Below are 26,317 nucleotides of genomic sequence, written 5' to 3'. Positions count from 1 at the left end.
GAGAATGATTAAGAAGAGCCAGATTTTCGCTTTGTTGCCAGTGAATGCAAGAACAGTACATAAAATGTAACAGCAATATATAATATCCTCTCTCTCTCTCTCTCTCTCTCTCTCTCTCTATATATATATATATATATATATATATATATATATATATATATAGATATATATATATATTGCTGTTTATTTACGTGTACGTTATTTATTTCCCGCACGGAAACAAACAAGGATAAGCCCCATTGCCAGGAAGACATGATGCAGCTTTTGTTTACTTTACTTGTCTATAAGGTGGTCTGTTGTATCTTATTTACATTGTCCCATGGCAGAATGTGCTATGAATCAATGACAGACACCTTCATTCCTCAGTGTAACAATGGAAGATTGCACTGAAATGCAGGAGGATATGCAGCGAATTGACGCATGTAACAGGGAATAGCAATTGAATCTCAATGCAGACAAGTGTAATGTGCTGCGAATACACAGAAAGAATCTTTATCATTTAGCTACAATGTAAATTATCTGGGAGTAGGCATTAGGAGTGATTTAAAATGGAATGACCATATAAAATGAATCGTCGGTAAAGCAGATGCCAAACTGAGAATCACTGGAAGAATCCTAAGTAAATGCAGTCCAAAAACAAAGGTTGTAGGTTACAGTACACTTGCTCGCCCACTGCTTGAATACTGCTCACCGGTGTGGGATCCGTACTCACTTTTCACAGACAGTCTGCAATTAAAATTTGTCTGCTCCTTACCTTAAGCTTTCTTCACTCTGGACGAGGAAGCGTTTGTGGATGAGGAGATAGTAGAGTTTTGTGACGTCACAGCGGGCAGTTTCACGTTCCACAACATACCTTAGCGTGAAAGAGAATGATTAAGAAGAGCCAGATTTTCGCTTTGTTGCCAGTGAATGCAAGAACAGTACATAAAATGTAACAGCAATATATAATATCCTCTCTCTCTCTCTCTCTCTCTCTCTCTCTCTCTCTCTCTCTATATATATATATATATATATATATATATATATATATATATATATATATATATATATATATTGCTGTTTATTTACGTGTACGTTATTTATTTCCCGCACGGAAACAAACAAGGATAAGCCCCATTGCCAGGAAGACATGATGCAGCTTTTGTTTACTTTACTTGTCTATAAGGTGGTCTGTTGTATCTTATTTACATTGTCCCATGGCAGAATGTGCTATGAATCAATGACAGACACCTTCATTCCTCAGTGTAACAATGGAAGATTGCACTGAAATGCAGGAGGATATGCAGCGAATTGACGCATGTAACAGGGAATAGCAATTGAATCTCAATGCAGACAAGTGTAATGTGCTGCGAATACACAGAAAGAATCTTTATCATTTAGCTACAATGTAGCAGGTCACCAACTGGGAGCAGTAAATTCCATAAATTATCTGGGAGTAGGCATTAGGAGTGATTTAAAATGGAATGACCATATAAAATGAATCGTCGGTAAAGCAGATGCCAAACTGAGACTCATTGGAAGAATCCTAAGTAAATGCAGTCCAAAAACAAAGGTTGTAGGTTACAGTACACTTGCTCGCCCACTGCTTGAATACTGCTCACCGGTGTGGGATCCGTACCGGATAGGGTTGATAGAAGAGAGAGAGAAGATCCAACGGAGCAGCGCGCTTCGTTACAGGATCATTTAGTAATCGCGAAAGCATTACTGAGATGACAGATAAACTCCAGTGGAAGACTCTGCAGGAGAGACGCTCAGTAGCTCGGTACGGCCTTTTGTTCAAGTTTCGAGAACATACCTTCACCGAAGAGTCAAGCAGTATATTGTCCCTCCTATGTATATCTCGCGAAGAGACCATGAGAATAAAATCGGAGAGATTAGAGCCCACACAGAGGCATACCGACAATCTTTCTTTCCACGAACAATACGAGACTGGAATAGAAGGGAGAACCGATAGAGGTACTCAAGGTACCCTCCGCCACACACCGTCAGGTGGCTTGCGGAGTATGGACGTAGATGTAGATGCTATTCGGACACGTACAGTACAGTGCGGTGGAGCAATACCGATACAGTATTTCCTGGTTCAAATGGCTCTGAGCGCTATGGGACTTAACTTCTGAGGTCATCAGTCCCCTAGAACTTAGAACTATTTAAACCCAACTAACGTAAGGACATCACACACATTCTTGCCCGAGGCAGGATTCGAACCTGCGACCGTAGCGGTCGCGCGGCTCCACACTGTAGCGTCTAGAACTGCTCGGCCACTCCGGCCGGCATTTCTTGGTCACTGGATTGGAAGGGGAGATCCTATTCCATGGCCTGGAGATTACCTGACCTGAATACTCTTGATTATTTCCTATGGAGATATCTAAAGTCACTTATGAGACTCCGGTGTACACGGAGATGGAATTAGTTGCCAGAATTGCAGCTGCCGGCGATGTGATTCGAAACACACCAGGAATATTTGTCAGGTCGCGTCAGAAACTTGTTCGCCGATATCATACTTGCATTGAGGTTGATGGCCGTCAATTTCAGCACATTTTGTAAGATACAGCACAAATGATAAGTTAATTGTGTCAGTGATGGTGTTTGCAGTTAACTAATGTAAATAAAAAAAGTGCACATTAATGTGATTTTATTCCTATTATCTCCTTAAGCTGGCTTCCCCGACCCCAAGTTCCCTACCTCAACTTGTTCCTTGGAGCAACCTCTATGTCTGGTTAATTTTTTGCGCGCTCTTACAGCAACACCTTGTACGTATATTTGATATCTCTAAGAGATCGTGCACTACTTGCAGTACGATATTTTGCACTTCCTTGTTTCAAGTCTTGTATTTCACACGTTCTAAAAATTCCGATGCTGGATAGAAGCAGAGATCTAGTAGGAATGACCTAAGGATTTTTCTAAAAAATGAGAATGATGAAATAATTTCTGTCTTATGTGGAAGAGTATTGTGAATGTGAATCGTACTATTTGTTTCGGAACTTTTATAAGCTGATGTCTAAGCTGATGTCCTTAGTGATTAGACATGGAACTTTTCGTTTTGCCTTATAACATGTTCAGAATTGTGAAATTTTTACTTGTGCATAGTTCAGATTGTACAATATGATTAGCTTATTGACAGTTGGAGAAATGTTCTTTTTAGTAAACCTAACACAGAAATTTTACGGTGGTCAGTTTTCGTATACAAATTATGTGATTTCAGAGCCAAATACAGCAGATAACTACCGCAGATAAGCGCTGCAGTCGGAAATCATGATGAGGAGCACGTTCTGTATGATGTACCAGGTCATTTCTAAGCTTACATTAGTCACGATACAGGCACGTCTGTCGTGTTAACCGACGAGAAACACGTCCCCTGTGAGGACGACGGATTTAGTCTTGCAATCTAAATCCGTCGAGTGAGTGCGTTTCAGCATACATCCTGACACTACAGAAAGTAATTACTATTAAAAACAGTCTTGATCACGATTTATTTAACACGGTGACCGGTTTCGACCACTACTGTGGTCATCTTCAGACCATTGAGTAGGAACCCCTTTCTGTTGGAGAATCACAGTGATTCTCCATTGTGATTCTCCAAGAGAAAGGGGTTCCTACTCAATGGTCTGAAGATGACCACAGTAGTGGTCGAAACCGGTCACCGTGTTAAATAAATCGTGATGAAGACTGTTTTTAATAGTAATTATTTACAAGACATTGATCACTGCTGTTCCCGTAATGCATTCAAAAGTACTACAGAAAGTGGTCAAAAAATTATACAGCAAGAAATCATGCCTGGACATAAATGCAGTTGCTAGGAAAACCTGCAAGTTGCGCTGTTGTATTTGACCACGAACGGAACCGGAGTGATGCCCTCAATACGTTGCAAGCATCAATTGTGATCAGATTACCGTTTTGTGAAGTTGAGAGTGCATTACACCGGAGCTAAGGGAATTCGAGCGTGGGCACATTGTTGGTGCTCTTGTGGTGGGTGCTTCCGTAAAGAAGGTACCTGAACTGTTCAGTGTCTCAAGAGACACTGTATCGGTGTTTTTTTCCCCATGTACTAGCTCTAGGGATTGCGAGAGGATGTTGTTGTTGTTGTTGTTGTGGTCTTCTGTCCTGAGACTGGTTTGATGCAGCTTTCCATGCTACTCTATCCTGTGCAAGCTTCTTCATCTCCCAGTACTTGCTGCAACCTACAGCCTTCTGAATCTCCTTAATGTATTCATCTCTTGATCTCTCTCTACGATTTTTACCCTCCACGCTGCCCTCCAATACTAAATTTATGATCCCTTGATGCCTCAGAACATGTCCTACCAACCGGTCCCTTCTTCTTGTCAAGTTGTGTCACGAACTCCTCTTCTCCCCAATTCTATTCAATACCTCCTCATTAGTTATGTGATCTACCCATCTAATCTTCAGCTTTCTTCTGTAGCACCACATTTCGAAAGCTTCTATTATCTTCTTGTGCAAACTATTTATCGTCCATGTTTTACTTCCATACATGGCTACACTCCATACAAATACTTTCAGAAACGACTTCCTGACACTTAAATCTATACTCGATGTTAACAAATTTCTCTTCTTCAGAAACGATTGCCTTGCCATTGCCAGTCTACATTTTATATCCTCTAGAGGATACAGAACAAAAAAGGTCTAACGAACTTATGTCCGGAAATGCGTTGTTTCCATGCTAGAGACCATTTATTCAGTCATACATTGTTAGACTGCGGTCTAATTCGCGCTGTACCATGCAGTCACAGTTACAGTATGTGTTGAAAATGGTTTCCAAGTGCCTAAACACATGCGTGTACGCGCCGTAGCATGTTCTGTCTCACACGTTCATATCGGCCAGACTGCATCCGAACAGTGTCAAAGGCAGCATGAATACGCTGCTCCACATCTGGGCCTATGCAAACGCGATACTTTTGAGATGGCCCCACAACCAGAAATCGTACGGGTTGAGATCGGGTGAACGAGCATGCCATGCAACTGGATCCACTCGTCCGATCCATCGACCACGGAAGTTAACGGAGAAGTGGGCTGGAGCACCACCATGCAGCAGCCACATAACCCTTCGAGTCATCAATGGCACCTCTTCCAGCAGATGAGGCAAAATCACCCTCAAAAAACGCCGATAGTTCCGCCTGTTAGGCGACATGGAAGGAAAACTGGAACCCAAAAAACAGTTGCCAATTATCCCGGCCCACACATTCTGGCTGCACCGATGCTGATGATTCGATGTCACCGTACCATGAGGGCTCTGTATACTGCCCCAGACATGACTGTTACGAAAGTTGTGGATACCGTACCGTGTAAAGGTGGCCTGATACGTGAATAGCATGGATGACGCAAATCCCGGAACCGTTGTTGCCTGGCGAAGAAACCAGTGACAAAACCGCCCCCGTTGTGGGAAATCTGTCGCTAGTAAACCCTGCACACGCTGTAAGTGTAAGTGATGAGGGTACTAACAACTGTCGCGGAGAATGTTCCATACGGTTTTCTTAAGTCCCGTATAAGAACATTTCGGGTACTTCCTCAATGATTTCCCGCTACCTGAAATGACCCATCTCAGACAAACGGCGAAACACTGTTGTGGGGATAGGTATGATACAACCTTGCTTCCTGCCGCCCGTTGCCATTTGCCTTTCCGTAAGTAAACACCATGTCGTCAAGCTCTCGATTCGAATACAGAACCACTTTGTACAGTACTGTATCACATCCACTACAAGGTGAGTCAGCAAGAGAAGTGAATCGGACACGACATTACCTGTTACTGTGACAGGAGAGGGCGCTAGGGTCTAGGAGGAAACCATGCATAATGTAGCTATGGCTACATAGTAGAGCGCGTATTAGACCGCAGTCTCTGTGACAAAGTACACTACTGGCCATTAAAATTGTTACACCATGAAGATGACGTGCTACTGACGCGAAATTTAACCGACAGGAAGAAGATGCTGTGATATGCAAATGATTAGCTTTTCAGAGCATTCACACAAGGTTGGCGCCGGTGGCGACACCTACAACGTGCTGACATGAGGAAAGTTTCCAACCGATTTCTCATACACAAACAGTAGTTGACCGGCGTTGCCTGGTGAAACGTAGTTGTGATGCGTTGTGTAAGGAGGAGAAATGCGTACCATCACGTTTCCGCCTATCGCGATTGCGGTTAATCGTATCGCGACATTACTGCTCGCGTTGGTCAGGATCTAATTACTGTTAGCAGGATATGGAATCGTTGGGTTCAGGAGGGTAATATGGAACGCCGTGCTGGATCCCAACGGCCTCGTATCACTAGCAGTCGAGATGACAGGCATCTTATCTGCATGGTTGTAATGGATCGTGCAGCCACGTCTCGATCCCTGAGTGAACAGATGGGGATGATTGCAAGACAACAACCATCTGCACGAACAGTTCGACGACGTTTGCAGCAGTATGGACTATCAGCTCGGAGACCATGGCTGTTTACACCATCATGATGGCCGCATCCGTGTTAGGCGACATCGCGGTGAACGCACATTGGAAGCGTGTATTCATCGTCGCCATACTGGCGTATCACCCGGCGTGATGGTATGGGGTGCCATTGGTTATTGGTTACACGTCTCGGTCACCTCTTGTTCGCATTGACAGCACTTTGAACAGTGGACGTTACATTTTAGATGTGTTACGACCCGTGGCTCTACCCTTCATTCGATCCCTGCGAAACCCTGCATTTCAGCACGATAGTGCACGACCGCATGTTGCAAGTCCTGTACGGTCCTTTCTGGATACAGAAAATGTTCTCCAGATATCTCACCAATTGAAAACGTCTGGTCAATGGTGGCCGAGCAACTGGCTCGTCACAATACGCCAGTCAACACTCTTGATGAACTGTGGTGTCGTGTTGAAGCTGCATGGGCAGTTGCACCTATAAACGCCATCCAAGCTCTGTTTGACTTAATGCCCAGGCGTATAAAGGCCGTTATTACGGCCAGAGGTGGTAGTTCTGGGTACTGATTACTCAGGATCTATGCACCCAAATTGCGTGAAAATGTAATCATGTGTCAGTTTTAGTATAATATATTTGTCCAATGAGTACCCGTTTATTATCTGCATTTCTTCTTGGTGTAGCAATTTTAATGGCCAGTAGTGTATTATTGAATAAATGGTCTCTAGCAAGGAAACCGTGCATTTGCGGACGTAAGTATAGGCCTTCTTTGTTCCGTATCGTCTGATCGATCAGTCCTTAGAGTTCGTACACGGTGGAAAATATCACTCTGTATACCGCATACAGAGAGACAGACAAACGTAGTCCGCTAAGTCACAAGGCACACGAAAGTGTGTGTTGAGTGATCATGACAGACTTTTATTGAAGAGGACTGTGACGAAAAATAAGAGGACGACAGATGCAAAAGTCACTGCAGAACTGAATGTCGCACTCGCGAACCCTGTCAGCACCAAAACAACATAAAGGGAGCTTCGTAAGCAGGAAACTGAGGGCGAGCTGGAATTCTAAAACCACTCAACAGCGATGCAATTGTCTAACAGGAAAACGTGGTGTCGACGCCCTAAAACCTGGACTGTGGAGTAATGAAAGAAAACCATTGGGTCAGATGAGTCTTATTTCACACCATTTCCAACTTCTGGCCGACTTTGCATCCCAAAAGCGAAACATCGTGAGCGTTCGGTAATGATTTGGGCAGGCTTATCGTGGTATTCCATGGGCCCACGATTAGTCTGCAAGGTCACATTACTGTCAAGATTTTTTAACGTATTACTATGTTTACGACGTTGCTCATCGAGCCATATACGTTATCTCGCATTTCTAGCTGCTTCTCTCACACAATTAATGATAAATATTCAGAAATACAGGGTCGCCACCAGCCCAAGCCCTACCTAACCATTTAGAAAAAAACCGAGCTGGAAAATTATTAGTTTAATTACTTTAATAATTTAATTACAAGTACGCAAATTTCTTTAAGCAGCCAGACAAATAGCACTCCATGTCGTGCATGAAGCAACTTGACTAATTCAGGATTGGAAATCGGAGTAAGAGGGTAAGATCGACACCAAAGAATTTATCTTTCGCGTAGATTATTTATGGTGACTAAATATTTGGTTGCACATTCTAACTACACATAACTGGTGCCTGAATCGAAATATTTAATTAAGAATTACGTGAGAATGAAATAGAGCACAATTTAACTACAGCAAGAAGAAACAGAAGACGGGGGTGGGCAATAATTATGCTATCATCTCCTTTGCGTTAATACCATAAAAATATCTAAACGAGATTTGCATTACGATTCTTCAAAAAATGGATCAAATGGCTCTGAGCACTATGGGACTTAACATCTGTGGTCATCAGTCCCTGCCGGCCGGAGTGGCCGAGCGGTTAAAGGCGCTACAGTCTGGAACCGCACGACCGCTACGGTCGCAGGTTCTAATCCTGCCTCGGGAATGGATGTGTGTGATGTCCTTAGGTTAGTTAGGTTTAAGTAGTTCTAAGTTCTAGGAGACTTATGACCACAGCAGTTGAGTAGTGAGTAGTTGGTAGTGCTCAGAGCCATTTGAACCATTTTCATCAGTCCCCTAGAACTTAGAACTACTTAAACCTAACCTAAGGTCATCACACACATCCATGCCAGAGACAGGATTCGAACCTGCGACCGTAGCGGTCATTCGGTTCCAGACTGAAGCGCCTAGAACCGCACGGCCACACCGGCCGGCATTACGATTCTACGCATGCACTATTCTCGACAGAGGTTGAACCAGTACACAAGTCTGTGCGATAATTATTTAACATACAAATTGCGTCTGCTGCTTGCAAACGGCCGAACTAGAGCACGTGGTGCGTTCTGACTCAAACTGTTGTGCTGCTTTGTAGAAAGCGCACGAAAGAACAGATATTCTTGCAGAAATTGTAGCTCATTAAACAAGCAAACTGTTAAAATAAAGCATATTGCGGTGCCGTGGTGGACCAGAAGCGTCACTGATTACCAAACACGTGGCACAAAATCGATACACAAAGACAAAAGCAATTTCCACAAAATATAAGATTAAAAACCATTAAAAATAACTCGCTTCACACGCTTCAGTTAAGCTGAAGTTCTTAAGTTAAACTTAACGAGGTCCTAACTCAACCTGCTTCCTATCACCTGAAACCCCCCTTAACAGCTACTATACGCACTCACCAAGCGTTCAACGAAGAGTGCCGCTTTCTCTCACGAGATTACCTAGCTCCCCGTGCAGCGGAAGCTACCAGAGGGGTAGCCCTACGTCACCAACCTCACACACAAAAACAGCCTTCGACACAGCCTTCGACTAAGATGGGTAAACCTCTCTGTTCAGGTATTGGAAATCTAACTTGGTCATCTTGTGCTCTCCTTCAAACGAGAAGCAACATCGCCTGCTCCCAGCAGACGATGACCACTTCAGCATTTCCCACAAAACAAAACCGAAACCCCACATTAAAACACACATATAATATTCAATAGGCCTTGTTTGAGTGCTCATTCTTTCTGGAAGAGTTCATGCATTGAGCTAAAATTAGGTAGTAAAGTGAATAAGTTGTACCGAATTTGACAAGCGTCTTATGAAACAACTTCACAGAGACGTTTCAACTTATAAGACTATTTTGGCTTATCAGGTCCATCGAACGGTATAGTGTTTGTTCCCCAATGGTGATACAGTGTTACGAGACAACAGGGCCCCTGTTCACATAGCTCGCATAATCAAAGGCTGGTTAGACCTTTGCAGTCTTCTTTGGAGAGAAGGGTGTGTAATCGCTGTCCATCTCCATTATCGTTACCTGAACCCGCCACTATTTTGCAGAAAGAATGGCATGATCTACCATTGGAAACCGTACACGACCTGTATTCATCCATTCTGATATGACAGGAAGCTGTTTTAAATGCCAGCTGTTTTACTGCACTGCAATTGGACATGGTAATGTGTTGCGGTTTTGGTATTTCTATATTTTTCCACCGCTTGTATGTGGGATGATGTACCCTAGGATCTCGGCTTCAGTGTAACACACTCAGACTTGACAGGTCGCCGCACCAGTAGGTATTCAAATGGTTCAAATGGCTCTGAGCGCTATGGGACTTAACTGCTGTGGTCATCAGTCCCCTAGAACTTAGAACTACTTAAACCTAACTAACCTAAGGACATCACACACACCCATGCCCAAGGCAGGATTCGAACCTGCGACCGTAGCGATCACGCGGCTCCAGACTGTAGCGCCTAGAACCGCACGGCCACTTCGGCCGGCCCAGTAGGTATTAAACACAGGTAAAGAAAACATGTTTCCCTCCGAAGGTCCCACGGCACCATCACCATCACCACCACCACCACCGGACTGTTCCTCTACGCCTGACAAGGGGGCCGTCTTGGAATGGAAATAGTAACCTTCCGCACAGTGGGTACTTAACGGGCCACCCAGCACCTAGCCAGCCATTTCAAACTGTGGAGCCAGTCCCAGAAACTACTCCAGCAAGCCAGTGAACAGCCAAGCTGTCGCCTGTGTGAAGCCCTCGTTCTCATCAGCGACCAATGCCTCGTTAGACTTAATTACCAAAATCACCAAGTGAACAGTTATCTTCTACTTGTATTTAGCCTCCAGGTGAACGGTTAACCTTGTATTACACTTAGCCTCCGTATGATTAATTAACGTTCATGAACTGGATTGGGTAGGCATGTGAACTTTACTTCCACATCTGGGCTTACCGTCAGAATGATCATAGATTCCCAATTAAAATGATAATTTGATTCTGTTACTTGTAAAATTGCACCTCAACATGATTACAGAACTTGTAACTGTATGCACTAAGAGCTATTAGTATGTGCACAGAGCCGGCCGGGGTGGCCGAGCGGTTCCAGGCGCTACAGTCTGGAACCGCGACGGTCGCAGGTTCGAATCCTGCCTCGGGCATTGATGCGTGTGATGTCTTTAGGTTAGTTAGGTTTAAGTAGTTCTAAGTTATAGGGGACTGATGACCTCAGAAGTTAAGTCCCATAGTGCTCAGAGCCATTTGAACCATTTTTATGTGCACAGAGCAATAAATAAATGTGCTTATTTGTCGGTAGCCACAGGGAAATAACTGTCAACTGTGTGTATGATACCACATTCGGTGCCTGCCATCGCAACATAAATGGCGACGAGGTTGTTTGCACTTAAGTGATACCACACATTCCAATTTTCGTGATAAGTTGTTTTTTCCTCATTATTACAAAACTGTTCGAAATGGACGCTCTCGCATTTCAGTATGCTCACACATAACTAGGACACGTACTGTTTTGGTTACAGAGAATACAACGGGAACAGGAGCTTCTTTTGGGAAAGTTGTCCCACCCGGGTTCTTACCCAACCCAGGCAAGAATGTCGCCGGCTCCACCATTTCCTAGTTTTTATGAGGAGTTGGTGCAGTGACGTGACTACATTATACCGTTGGAACAGTATTTAGTAGCCATATTACAGGTAACACCCGTCACACAGCTGTTTTACTGGTGCTGAGGTATATAAAAGTCTTCAGCTACTTAACCCAGCTGTAAAACCTAGTGAACTTACAATAAGGACCAGCTGGCAGCCTACGTTCATTCGTACGAAGTTCTCAGTGGTACTGCAAACAGTAAACAATCCTTGATGTCATCGACGCCGTTGCAGTATTCCCTGCCCTTCTTTCAGACTTTCAAATGAGCCCGAAATGCTATCACCGTCCCGATACCAGCATCTGCCCTCAGGGAGCAACACAACCGGTTCCCACAACGTATGCTCTTGCCTACACTGCAAAACCTAGTGAACTTACAATAAGGACCAGCTGGCAGCCTACGTTCATTCGTACGAAGTTCTCAGTGGTACTGCAAACAGTAAACAATCCTTGATGTCATCGACGCCGTTGCAGTATTCCCTGCCCTTCTTTCAGACTTTCAAATTAGCCCGAAATGCTTTCACCGTCCCAATACCAGCATCTGCCCTCAGGGAGCAACACAACCGGTTCCCACAACGTATGCTCTTGCCTACACTGCCTAGTAAGTTACATTTCCACTCCGCCCCTTCAAGGCAGGATTCCAGACGACCCTGAGGATTTACGTCTCAACTTCTCGTTGGTATCACTCAAGGTGGTAAGTGGTTTAATATCAGTTCTGACGGAAGAAACAGCAACAACAAATGAGGCACACACGGACGTCATAGCCTCTGTGGAGACCTCCACTCCTTTAGAAATCAGTACTACTTCAATATCAAATGCAGCGTTTGAACATTTGTCATTATCAGTGAGTTTTTGACGCAAGGATTTTCGAATACGTAAGTGGCATCCAGAGTAGTACCACTAATTCAGTCTACAGGCGAAGTTGTAATAGAATCCTTGGATGCTATTGCCGAATCACTGGCTTTATTGGTTATACCATTCTGGATGAGGACTAGTGTAGTAGTACCACTAATTCAGTCTACAGGCGAAGTTGTAATAGAATCCTTGGATGCTATTGCCAAATCACTGGTTTTTATTGGTTATACCATTCTGGATGAGGACTAGTGTACAAGAGTTCCACATCGGAGTCTGTTAGACCCATTGAACGGCACAGTATCGCAGTCTTGGACACACACCAGCGCAATTCTGATGGACCAAGAACAACTTCGGCGCAGAGTGATGATGATGGATCATTGACAGAAGGGAACAGCGGTAAAGAACCAAGCTGCGACGCAACTGCGTGCTATGATTTCAGACACAACGGCAAGTGATTTACAATGGTACAGATGCAGTTCATAACTCTTCGAAAAATGTGGGCGTAAAAGTATGGTGCTGCATCATAGGAATTTACACTGTGGGACCTTATTTCATCTCAGGCGTTCCAAATGGACATTCGCACCCACACTTTCTGGCGAACATTCTGGCGGTTTTTCTAGAACAGGTACCGCCTGATATTCGACAGTGTGTGTGGCTGCAACGCGACCATTGTCCAGCTCACTCGTCCCGTGTAGCAATGCAAATACTGAATGAGAACTTTTGTGGACGTTGGATATGACAGAATTCTGTTGCAAAATGGACTGCGAGGTCCCCCGATTTGACTCCTCCTGATTTATTTCTGTCGGGAGCACTCAGTGATGCAGTGCATGACGAACCCCCAACTACATCAGACGATATGTGTCGTCGAATTGCCAGTACAAGTTCTCCCGTATCATCCACTGTAATTACATCTGTTCATCGTTTTGCAGCGTATAAGACCAATTTATTTTTGAAGCATGAACAGTTGATTTCTCTGTTTCAGCTTAAGTCTGAGAGGGTACAGTTTTCCTAAGACCTTTGTGATACGCAAGATTCTAGCTTACGTCGTATTTCCACATACAATATTCGTAGGTGAACCAGCATCTAGGTCATAGGTTGGTTCAAGGGGAAATAAAGCTTTATTCTCGTAGCGCAGGACTGCCTTACGGTATATAACAGCCTAGTCCGAGACGCAAATACCATTTTCGGCCACAATGCTTCACGTTCTAGAACATCTCTAGAATTTTTTTACGACAGGTTTCAACGTCATCATTAACAAACGCTATATCACTGTAATTGTCGTCACGAGAGCTACCGAATACAGTTACTAAAAGTATACGGTACCATTAAAAAATACTTACTTCAATACCTCAATTGATACCGGCGTTAAAAAATTACGTGACCTTCGACGCTCTAGCATTTCGATATGTGTAACCGTTCACGAAATTAAAAGGGTGTTACGACTTACGTGACTCACCACGTATGTAATGTCTCCATACTCTTCCTTTAATTCTAACGAAAACCGTTGCGGCCGACAGTGGATAATGCATGCGACTTCAGAAATGTTACTATTCGTACCACCAAATCCATCACGTTCTCCATGTTTGCAAACTTAGTGCGAAGTACTCCTTGATGTACTGAACAATAAACCCCGTGTGTCGTTCATCGTAATATTTTGCTCTTTCTTTAAAAACTATGTCTTTAAATTCTTTATGGAAGGTACTGCAATATTATTTGATAGCTAATTTGAAGTAGCCCTCACTCATGCGGCTGTATAATATACAGGTTATCTCATTTATCTTGCTCACCGAAAATAACTTTCTTTCTGATACATTAAATGAAAATTTGTTTCAATCAATATTTTTTAACATCATTGGGTAGTTCTTGCTGAGGGTATACGTTTTATGTATTCCCTCAATAGTAGGAGATACGGGGTAGACTGGCAATGGCAAGGAAAGCTTTTCTGAAGTAGAGAAATTTGTTAGAATCGAGTATAGATTTAAGTGTCAGGAAGTTGTTTCTGAATGTATTTGTATGGAGTGTAGCCATGTGTGGAAGTGAAACGTGGACAATAAATAGTTTAGACAAGAAGAGAACAGGAGCTTTCGAAACGTGGTGCTACAGAAGAATGCTGAAGATTAGATGGGTAGATCACATAACTAATGAGGAGGTATTGAATAGAATTTGGGAGAAGAGAAATTTGTGGCACAACTTGACTAGAAGATGGGATCGGTTGGTAGGGCATATTCTGAGGCATCAAGAGATCACCAATTTGGTATTGGAGGGCAGCGTGGAGGGTAAAAATCGTAGAGGGAGACCAAGAAATGAATACACTAAACAGATTCAGAAGAATGTAGGTTGCAGTAGGTACTGGGAGATGAAGAAGCCCGCACAGGATAGAGTAGCATGGAGAACTGCATCAAACCAGTCTCTGGACTGAAGACCACAACAAAAAACAACGGGGTAGAGGTTAAATTTTTTAAATGGAACCATGTACATTGTATTCAAGAGTAAACTCACCCTCTCCAAGAGGTATTCAACAATGTATCACACTGTACCATTTTATCCACGAATCTAGTAGCTATGGCTAATTTAAATATCACCTCAGTGCATTTCATTAAGTAAATTATTTAACCTCTTCAAAGCGCGTTTGAACATTTTAGAAATTACCGATAAACATTGAATGCAACAGTATTACACTGCACAGTAATTGGATCTTGTTACTGTACAGTAAAGCATCACAGTATTTACAACATAGAAGTACCATGGCCCTTTGTAGCAACTTTTACTGTGATACTACCACTACATGAAAAACAGAACATTTACGTCACACGGTCAAAATGGTGACCATTTGCATTCATACATAGGGTTACTCTGTGCATGAAGGACGCCCTACATAGTGGTACGACTTCCTCTATGATGGCTGAACATGCATCAATAATGCGTTGCTTCCGGTGTTGTTGGAACGTTTAGCTAGACAGCATCCCTGAATGCTTCACACAGGAAAAAATCCAGCGGTGTAAGGTCCCGAGGTCAGGCAAGCCAACTATCTGACCCGCCATCTCCAGTACATCTACCAGGGTATCTGCAGTTCAGAATTCCTTGTTCTCGAAAGGTGTTATATGCAGGGGATTCATCATGCTGACACTATATGACCATCCTCTGATTCAGAGGTACGGCGTACAAGAGAACAGGAAGAGTGTGTCTTAAAATTAGGGCATATTGTCTGCCATTTTAGTTGCCAGTTACAATGAAATTGGTATCTCCAATAATCCCGCACCAAACATTAGCGTTCCATGGACGTTGATGCTCCACCTGTCTGAGCCATCGATGATTGTTGATGGACCAATAATGCATATTTTTCAATATATGACGGTAGTATCTGTTCTCGAAAGAGCACATACCGTGGATGACCATGCAGCTTTGCTAGAAATGAAATGATAAATAGACACCCTAGCTGCAAACAGGCGTTGATATACTTCACTGGGGACATGTTGAAAATGTGTGCCCCGACCGGGACTCGAACCCGGGATCTCCTGCTTACATGGCAGACGCTCTATCCATCTGAGCCATCGAGGGCACAGTGCGTCTGCAGGGACTTATCCCTTGCACGCTCCCCGTGAGATCCACATTCCCAACATGTCCACACCACTACATTCGTAGTGCGCCTAATAGATGTTTGCCCATCATGTGGTGTGGATATGTTGGGAATGTGGATCTCACGGGGAGCATGCAAGGGATAAGTCCCTGCAGGCGCACTGTGCCCTCGGTGGCTCAGATGGATAGAGCGTCTGCCATGTAAGCAGGAGATCCCGGGTTCGAGTCCCGATCGGGGCACACATTTCCAACATGTCCCCAGTGAAGTATATCAACATCTGTTTGCAGCTAGGGTGTCTATTTAATTATCATTGTATATTTTTCACATTGAAAGTTCTCCTTTGTTGGAGAATGACGCCTAATTGGAACAAGGAAGATCTGAGAAGAAATTACGATTAGTCAGAAGTTGTTTCTGAGCCCACTGACGAAATTGAACCCTGTTGTTGAAGTCATTTCCATGAAGTTCAAAAATGGTTCAAATGGCTCTGAGCACTATGGGACTCAACTGCTGAGGTCATTAGTCCCCTAGAACTTAGAACTAGTTAAACCTAACTAACCTAAAGACATCACAAACATCCATGCCCGAGGCAGGATTCGAACCTGCGACCGTAGCGGTCTTGCGGTTCCAGACTGCAGCGCCTTTAACCGCACGGCCACTTCGGCCGACCATGAAGTTCTTGGTTTAAATGTACATGGTAAGGATGGAATTTACGACGTTGCAGAAAGCGATGTGCGCTTATTTTCGAGGCACCAAATTCATGCTGAATTCACTAGAGGATTCACGGCTACGGCAGCGAGCACAGCGATCTCAGCAGCTTCGCCTGTTCGTGTTCTACGATGATTACGGGGTCTTGCATTTAAACCTTCCCTTTCACGTAGACGAGAAATGAGAGGACCACACATCCAGCGAGAAGGCGATGGCTTGTCAGGAAATAGTCTGCACAATAGTTGTCGTGCCTAAACAGAATTTCGCCCTTGTACAGAAAATCACAGTACAAGAATGTACAGTAGAGTACAAGATAGACATAATAATCTAATAGTCATAACGTTCTGTAACAGTATTGATCATAAAAATGCAAGTTGCTGTATCATTTCGTGTCAACTTTCTCCGTAGAACAGCGGCATTTCTACCTTACCGTTATGCGTGTACATCATACAGCTTTACTCAACAAAAACTGTATTCACAATGTGACTATCGCCATACAGTCACTAAGTTAATCTGATGCACGACGACACTGGTAAGCAGTGAACCTTCCCCTAAGCAATTACAAATGAGGTAGGCGGGGGGTGGGGGGTGAGGTTGGTGGCGGAAGGAGTACCTATGTTTACACTAGTCGGACATCATAAACAAAGCCCACACCTCTTCTGCAGCAGTACACTGTGAACGTAATGTGTACAAACAAGGCAGTAAACAGCTCGGTTTCTTCACAACCTTTGTACTCTTTAGCGAATGCACATCTACGTTTTATTGAGAAAAATGATACAGCGTGATACATTTTTGAGTAGCTATTGGAGACGGTAAGTGTATTCTTGAATAAAATGTGAGTGGTTCCATTTAAAAAATTAGCCTCTTCCCCGCATGTCTTTCATCTGCGGGGACACATAAAACTTATACCCTCATCAAGAGCTACCCAATCACATTAAAAAACATTGGTTGAAACAATTTTTCATTTAACGTATCAGAAAAAAGTTATTTTCAGTGAGCAAGGTAAATAGGACATCCTGTATATTGAGAATATTTTCGTCCAACCATAACTGTGGGTTCCTGGACTGCTCTGGCAGAAGGTTCATCAAACTAGAGGACATGAAATATTAGTTCACTTTATTACTTAACTTTGACACAATTTTTTGCCACAAAATCGCTTGATAATTTACAACTGTCATTGAGTACAAGACCATTACTTGGTCCACAGACGAACAAGCTGTTTTCTTGCTGTACGAAATGAAACATTTACGAAAGTAAATTTCATCAGAAACTTTAACTGTGATGTTGACAGCTGTAGGTTGTTTACGAACTGGAGCAGAACTCTTACGTCCTCGACACTATATTGACCTGAGCGCCAGGGTGGTGCCATGCTGAGAGGTAGGCCACGTCTTCTGAAGTGCCTCCCATTGGTTGTTGCAGATTGCAGCGAGCCCTCACTCATGTCAGCGGTATCCATCCACGTTGCTGACTTCGGGGTGGCGTGTGATCCCTGCACGATACCGCGCCTCTCATCTATCATTCCCATTCATTTATAAAGACTTATGACTACACATCGCTGGACAGCTTCTTTTTGTGTGAACAGCCGCTGAACCAGTGAATGTCCAGCATACCACAAACAAATAGCGCTGACACTACGATTCTGCCAAGGTAGAGAGAGTTGTGCCGTCAGAAAAATATCACAACGCGCGCTGTGCTGGGTTGTACCGCGTACTTATGAGAAGGACCGAACAAAGCTGAGACAGGTTGAGTCTTGACTCGCCTGCGACATGCACACCAGGCACGCCTGAAGTTTGATACGCCTGTTGCATAGTGTAATTGTTCTTGTGCGTGTACAATGTCTTCTTAAACCAAGTAGGTCTCAAGGTTTCGAATAGAGATTTATTTTAACAAATGTCTCATTTTATTAGTATCATATAACTTCCTGTTAGCCTTCATATACATATATATGGATACTCTCCAAATTACATCCAAGTGCCTGGTAGAGGGTTCATCAAACCACCTTCACAATTCCCTATTATTCCAATCTCGTATAGAGCGCGGAAAGAATGAACACCTATATCTTTCCGTACGTGCTCTGATTTCCCTTATTTTATCGTGGTGATCGTTCCTCCCTATGTAGGTCGGTGTCAACAAAATATTTTCGGATTCGGAGGAAAAGGTTGGTGATTGGTATTTCGTGACAGGATTCCGTCGCAACGAAAAACTCCTTTCTTTTAATGATTTCCAGCCCAAATCCTGTATCGTTTCTGTGACACTCTCTCCCATATTTGCGATAATACAAAACGTGCTGCCCTTCTTTGAAGTTTTTCGATGTTCCGTCAGTCCTATCTGGTAAGGATCCCACAGCGTGCAGCAGTATCTAAAAGAGGACCGACAAGGGTAGTGTAGGCAGTCTCTTTAGTAGGGCTGTTACATTTTCTAAGTGTCCTGCCAATAAAACGGAGTCTTTGGTTAGCCTTCCTCACAACTTTTTCTATGTGTTCCTTCCAATTTAAGTTGTTCGTAATTGTAATACCTAGGTATTTAGTAGAATTTACGGCTTTTACATTAGACTGATTTATCGTGTAACCGAAGTTTAACGAGTTCCTTTTAGCACTCATGTTGATGAACTCACACTTTTCCTTATTTAGGGTCAACTGCCACTTTTCGCAGCATTCAAATATATTTTCTAAATCCTTTTGCAGTTTGTTTTGATCTTCTGACGACTTTATTAGTCGATAAACGACAGCGTCATCTGCAAACAAACGAAGACGGCTGCTCAGATTGTCTCCCAAATCGTTTATATAGCAAAGAGCCTATAACACTGCCTTGGGGAACGCCAGAAATCACTTCTGTTTTACTCGATAATTTTCCGTCAATTACTACGAACTGTGACCTCTCTTATAGGAAATCACAAACCCAGTCACATAACTTAGACGATATTCCATAAGCACGCAATTTCACTACGAGCCGCTTGTGTGGTATAGTGTCAAAAGCGTTCCGAAAATCCAGAAATACGGAATCGATCTGAAATCCCTTGTCAATTACTGACAACAATTTGTTTCCTCGTGAGCACTGAGTAGAGTAACCAATGGTAGCATAGAATCTGATGCTGAACCACCCAGAACCATGTGCCTTTGATGTTACAGTCCATGTTTATTAACATTGTCCATTCCAGTTTTACTTGGTTGGCGAGTGTACGGAACATCCAACTGAAACTGGCATTGCAAGGATCCCACTGAAATACGAGGGCTATTCGGAAAGTAAGGTCTGATCGGTCGCGAAATGGAAACCACAGTGAAAACCCGATGGAGCTTTGTATAGATTTGTTGGACAGCGTTTCTAGTATACCCACCGACCGCTTCACGTACCTCTTTTCAGTTTGACTGCACTGTGAGCGCATAAAGATGCCTAGAAAATAGTATCTACCGCCGAGTATGAGTGCCTGTGAGAGATTTCGCCTGATTTCATGCAGGCCACACAACTGTTATTCACTTCATATTTCAAGACGGTTCTCAGTCACACACTGCAAGGGCAATGAGGACGCTCCTGCAGCGTTTTCGATGGGAAGTGCTTGATCAATCACCATACAGCCCAAATTTGGCTCCCTCTGATATTCATCTCTGACCCTCTGGCTATATTTCAAAATGGTTCAAATGGCTCTAAGCACTATGGGACTTAACATCTGAGGTCATCAGTCCCCTAGACTTAGAACTGCTTAGACCTAGCTACAACTTTTGTAGTCCTGTCTTTCTCAGTTGCGTGTAATATTACGGTATATTGACTATTTTTACTTATGAACCGTCTGATAGCAACTGAATAAAGCACAATTTTAGTGCCATATGCGTTTCGCCTTATTTTCTGCAAGGCTTCATCAGTGGTCTGGAATATGTTCATATGTTTTCTACTTAATTTACATTTTTGTCACCGTGAATAAAGGTTATAAACAGTTCTGGTGTTTGGTATTTCCTATTAAGTAGTAATGTTTTGAACTGTACTTACAGGTTGCGTGGACAATTTCTTACATATTACGCTCTTGTTGCATTTTTGGTGTTGCTCTTCTTCTTATGAACGCCAATTTGCGGTTTTCCCCACATTCCACAGCACTATGAACTGAACGCTCTTTCAATGCAATGTTTTGGTTTCTGTTGCCGACTGTCAAATGTTTTGTCAAAGATCGAAATGTTATTGCCAAACATTCGAGTGTAATTATTGAAGTATCTGTGATCTGTACGTGTATGCATTTGTTTGTGTATGTGTGTGTGTGTGTGTGTGTATGTGTCCAGATGGTGAAGGGGGAAGAGTCTTTTTGTTTTATGTTAAATAAAGGAAATGATAACAAAACAAAAAAACTCTTCCCCCTTCACCATCTGGAGAGACACTCACACACACACACACACACACACACACACACACAGACACACACACACACACACACACACACACACACACACACACACAGCCCACAAAAAAATTATATATATACCACACCATAGCACACACAGGCACACACAAAAAATTATATCACATCAAAACGCAAGGACGCATGCATGCAGACATACACATACACACACACACACACACACACACACACACACACACACACACATACAGCCCCCAAAAAAATTACATATATATATACCACACCATAGCACACACACACATACACATACACAAACACAAACACAGACACACACACACACACACACAGACACACACAAAGCACAAAAAAGTTATATCACATCAAAACGCACGCACGCATACACACACACTCACACACACAAACGCACACACAAATGCATACACGAACAGATCACAGATACTTCAATAATTACACTCGAAAGTTTGGCAATAACATTTCAATCTTTGACAAAAACATTTGACAGTCGGCAACAGAAACCGAAACATTGCATTGAAAGAGCGTTCAGTTCATAGTGCTGTGGAATGTGGGAAAAAACCGCAAATTGGCATTCATAAGAAGAAGAACAACACCAAAAATGCAACAGGAGCGTAATATGTAAGAAATTGTCCACGCAACCTGTAAGTACAGTTCAAAACATTACTACTTAACAGGAAATACCAAACACCAGAACTGTTTGTAACCTATATTCACGGTGACAAAAATGTAAATTAAATAGTAAACATATGTACATATTCCAGGCCACTAATGAAGCCTAGCAGAAAATAAAGGCGAAACGCGTATGGCACTAAAATTGTGTTTTATTCAGTTGCTGTCAGACGATCCATAAGTAAAAATTATCAATATACCGTAATAGACCTAACTAACCTAAGGTCATCACACACATCCATGCACGAGGCAGGATTCGCACCTGCGAGCGTAGCAGTGCCTAGAACCGCTCGGCCACAGCCTCTGGCTATGAAGAATTCAGCACAGACAACAAGCTGTAGATCAGCATATAGAATTGGCGGAAGGCAAAGGAGGCTTCCTTCAATGAAGAGGGTAGTGGAAAGTTGATACAGTACTACGACTAATGTCTCAGTCGGAGAGACAACTTTGTAGAGAATTATCTGGAAGGTGGAGGTAACTATTAGAAATAAAACCTTTTGATTTTCGCTGAGGTCTGCTTTTCGCAATCGATCGGTCCTTACTTTCCGAATAGCCCTCGTATTGCTGGCGGGAGCAGTCCAGCACGCCCGCTGTCAAATGCCGACTAATTTAGCTGATGGACAGCGGCGACAGACGAAACGACAGCGTGCATCTGCAGCTGCACATTCGAGGAGTGTAGGACTCCGCTTGGCTGGGACAGGAGACAGACGAGAAGTGGGTCAGGGCGCCGGCATTGGAGCGCTCCTTGTCTCGCGACAAGAAGGCGTCTGCCCAACTCAAGGTGAAGACCTCTGGCGGTGAAACGCAGCAGGGATCCAGTTCCGAGTTACTAGTGGTAGCGTCTTCTCCGATAACCACACAACGATGCCTGCTTCACCACCATAACATCTCAAAGGTATACTTTTCTTATTTCCCACTCTACTCTTAATTTTTATCACTCCAACTTCATCTCTTAATTTCTACACTTCCTATTCTTCAGCTTTTTCTTTCTTGTAGATAGTCAAAATTTCTGATCCATAGATGACAGTAGAGGAAGTGAGACAAGAACGAGTACCTTAACTTTCACCTCATATAAATTATTTTCAGTGCTCAATTAGTTTGGAAGTAAAGTTTATTCAAATCTCTTATGTATTCAACAACATGATACTAGCTCGGTTTTAGCTAAAAATAAAGCCATCTCACCCTAAAAAATAAAAATAATGTGAGAGACAAACTACCTGGTTCTGCCTCACCCCTGGGTAAAATGGGATGCCAGTTTCCTTTCATGGCCGGCCGCTGGTGGCCGAGCGGTTCTAGGCGCTTCAGTCTGGAACCGCGCGACCGCTACGGTCGCAGGTTCGAATCCTGCCTCGGGCATGGATGTGTGTGATGTCCTTACGTTAGCTAGGTTTAAGTAGTTCTAAGTTCTAGGGGACTGATGACCTGAGATGTTAAGTCCCATAGTGCTCAGAGCCATTTGAACCGTTTTTTTCCTTTCATCCTTACTCTGGGAATGATCACAACCATAGGTGGAAGCATAAGCGGCCAAAGATACTACTACACTCATGCTCATAAATTAAGTATAATGCTCATATATGGTGAAACAACGCTCTGGTTGGCGGTTTGCGGGTTTAAATCACCTCGGAGTATGACCATGCGGTGCATTTGACCTGCGGTCGTCGCGCGGTGGTGTTGGCAGCAGTCCACATATGTAGAAGTGTGTCGGTGCATGTCAGAGTGCGGTGCAGCGAGTAAGTGTGCAGACGTCTTCAGATGTAATAATGGCGACTGTGTGTTGAAAATGGCTCAAAGAACACATACTCATGATGTTATGAGGGGTAAAATACCAGGGCGACTGGAGGCTGGTGAATCACAGCAGCACTTGGCCCTCCGTGTGCCACAAAGTGTGATCTCTAGATTATGGCAACGATTCCAGCAGACAGGTAACGTGTCGAGCGATATCTCACCATCAGTGCCCACAGACGGATACGGAGTACTGCAAGTAGCCTTGATCGGGACCTTACCGCAGCCACTGGAACAGTTGTTCCAGACACACAGTCTACAGACGACTGAACAGACATGGTTTATTCGCCCGGAGACCTACAAGGTGCATTCCACTGACCCCTGGTCGCAGGATAACCCATAAAGCCTGGTGTCAAAACACAGTACATGGTCATTGGAACAGTGGTTCCAGATTATGTTCACAGACGAGTCCAAGTATAGTCTGATCAGTGATTCTCGCTGGGTTTTCATCTGGCATAAACCAGCAACCAGATACCAACCCCTTAATGTCCTTTAAAGCGACCTGTATGGAGGTTGTGGTTTGATGGTGTGGGGTGGGATGATGATTGGTGCACGTACATCCCTGCATGTCTTTGACAGAGGAACTGTAACAGGTCAGGTGTGTCGGCACGTCATTTTGCACCAGTATGTCCGCCTTTCAAGGGTGCAGTGGGTCCCACCTTCCTCCTGATGCATGATAACGCACGGCCCCACCGAGCTGCCATCGTGGAGGAGTACCTTGAAACAGGAGATATCAGGTGAATGGAGTGGCCTGCCTGTTCTCCAGACCTAAACCCCATCGAGCACGTCTGGGATGCTCTCGGTCGACAATCAGCTGCTGCACGTCTTCAAACCTCTAGGACACTTCAGGAGCTCCGACAGGCACTGGTGCAAGAATGGGAGGCTATACCCCAGCAGCTGCTCGACCGCCTGATCTAGAGTATGCCAACCCGTTGTGCGGCCTGTGTACGTGTGCATGAACATATCTCATATTGATGTCGGGGTACATGCGCGGGAAACAATGGCGTTTTGTAACACATGTGTTTCGGGATGGTTTTCTCAACTTATCACTGGACTTTCAGATCTGTATCGTGTGCGTTCCCTATGTGCCTATGCTATTAGCGCCAGTTTTGTGTAGTGCCACGTTGTGTGGCACCACATTCTGCAATTATCCTTAATTTATGAGCATGAGTGTAGCTAGGGCATAACCACCTATGGCAAGCTAACACACGCCAACAAGCGACAAACGTCGGCAAGCCTCTGCATATGAGCAACGTTGACTGGATGTACCAGCTGCTATTAAAGCCGACCAACAGGCTACAACAGGGAAACCGACGAGCTCGTCCTCTGAAGCACAAACAATTTACCAACATTACCCTACACTGTGCATCTGATATATGACCTATCGGACACAAAAAGATGATGAACTTAATGTATCAGCTATGCTGACGCTGACCGAGAGATCAACACCGGCACTCAGCGACAGCCGCCGAGTAACAACATCGTACAACGTCAAAGGTATATCGACATGCATGATACCCGCTACTAACAAAGCCTACCCTTGCATGACCTGCCGCGGGCAGCAAGACATCCGCTACTGCTCTTACTATCCGACCTAACTATCGCAGAGGTTTTTTTTCCCTTGGCTCTTGCCTTGGCACTTTCTTTTCCTCTGCCCCTTAAACCGCTACCCTTCGTTCGGCTTTCGACCCAATCTATCTACAGATGAGCGCTTATTAATGGTTAACCTTAACCAAACGTACGCAAACATCGCAGTACCCACATCCTGCGACACCTCACTTTAGTGAAAACTAACCCTTATGCAGAGATTGCAGTAGACCTATTGAGTCGGCCATCATGCCGGTGTGGACGTGGAGAGGCTTCACCTCTTTTTTGTTTGCAGTTTCTATCAGGTAAACCTTTGGAGGGGGTCTCAGAAGCTTCGGTGACACAGAGGACGACGGTGGCGTACCGGATTTTCCAGCAACCAATCCCAAGTTCAGGGTACAAATTTCAATTCATACAGTTTGTGGAAATTTTTCGGTTGTAGTGGACTGAGAAACTTTGTCTTGGATACTATTGGCTTGAAGGACGACATTTTGAAATGTCTCAGCTACTGAAACTTCCCGTTATGCTGCCTTGCCTTGTGGTTCTCCCACTTGGTGTATCCGGTTTGCCCCATAGTGCAAAACTGAACAAAACATGGCGTTGGAAAGTCAGCATTCATATTAGTGCACCATATAAACACTGAGAAACACGCTTAATCGAAATTATTACTTACCTCTTTCGTATCAGGTTATGTTTGTCTTGAAAACAGTGCTCCAAGAAGCTCCAATATTGGAGAAAATTTCAACAAAAATATTTTAAAAAGTCTAGCAGCAAAAAGAAATCGCGACTGCTAATGATGATTATCCACAAATCCCCGAAATACCTGTCAGGCCAATGGCAGCACTAGTCACATAGATCTGGAGGTACCCAGTCTGACCCGCGGTCCCGATTTTAACCTAATCTACACAAATAACCTGAGGGAATGGATCTCTCTCTTTGTCCTGATATTAGTGCTCGACAAGGAAGAGTTTACCTGTCTTGTTGTGGCTTTTTGCTGGCCACTTTACGGAGCACTTATTTTTTATTTGTACCCACGGCAGTAATGATGCCCTTCAGATTTGCGAGCTCCTGTGTCCATTGTGAAGTCTTCTCCCTAATACCAGTATTTTGTTCAACGATATATTCAGAACCCACCTTGTAAACGCTTCTGTAAGTTCGTATTTTCGAGTTTCAGCTAGGACAAAATTCGGTCAGTAGAGAGTTCAACTTTTTACGGTACATCTCTGAGCTGTGAAGGTGGGTTATGAGTCATAGTTGGATAACTCAGTCGGTAGAACACTTTCCCTTGAAAGGCAAGGACTGCGGGTGTAAATCATGGTCCCGCACGCAGCAGGAAAGTTTAGATCAGCGCAGTCTCCACTGCAGAGAAAAAAT

At 43.8% G+C, this 26,317-nt stretch overlaps 2 non-coding genes across 2 annotated transcripts; one reads left to right on the top strand and one right to left on the bottom strand.

Annotated features, from left to right (window-relative positions):
* Positions 1-15,729: 15,729 nt before the first annotated feature.
* On the bottom strand, positions 15,730-15,804 carry Trnat-ugu (transfer RNA threonine (anticodon UGU)). The gene has a single exon. It is a non-coding gene; the product is annotated as a tRNA-Thr (tRNA).
* A 182-nt stretch (positions 15,805-15,986) lies between these two features.
* Positions 15,987-16,061, top strand: Trnat-ugu (transfer RNA threonine (anticodon UGU)). Its single transcript has one exon. It is a non-coding gene; the product is annotated as a tRNA-Thr (tRNA).
* The last annotated feature ends 10,256 nt before the right edge of the window (positions 16,062-26,317 follow it).

Source organism: Schistocerca serialis, chromosome 1, assembly GCF_023864345.2.
Source record: "Schistocerca serialis cubense isolate TAMUIC-IGC-003099 chromosome 1, iqSchSeri2.2, whole genome shotgun sequence".
NCBI classification, from domain to species: Eukaryota; Metazoa; Arthropoda; class Insecta; order Orthoptera; family Acrididae; genus Schistocerca; species Schistocerca serialis.
Note: the sequence above shows the minus strand (reverse complement) of the source record. Positions and strands in the feature narration are given on the sequence as shown.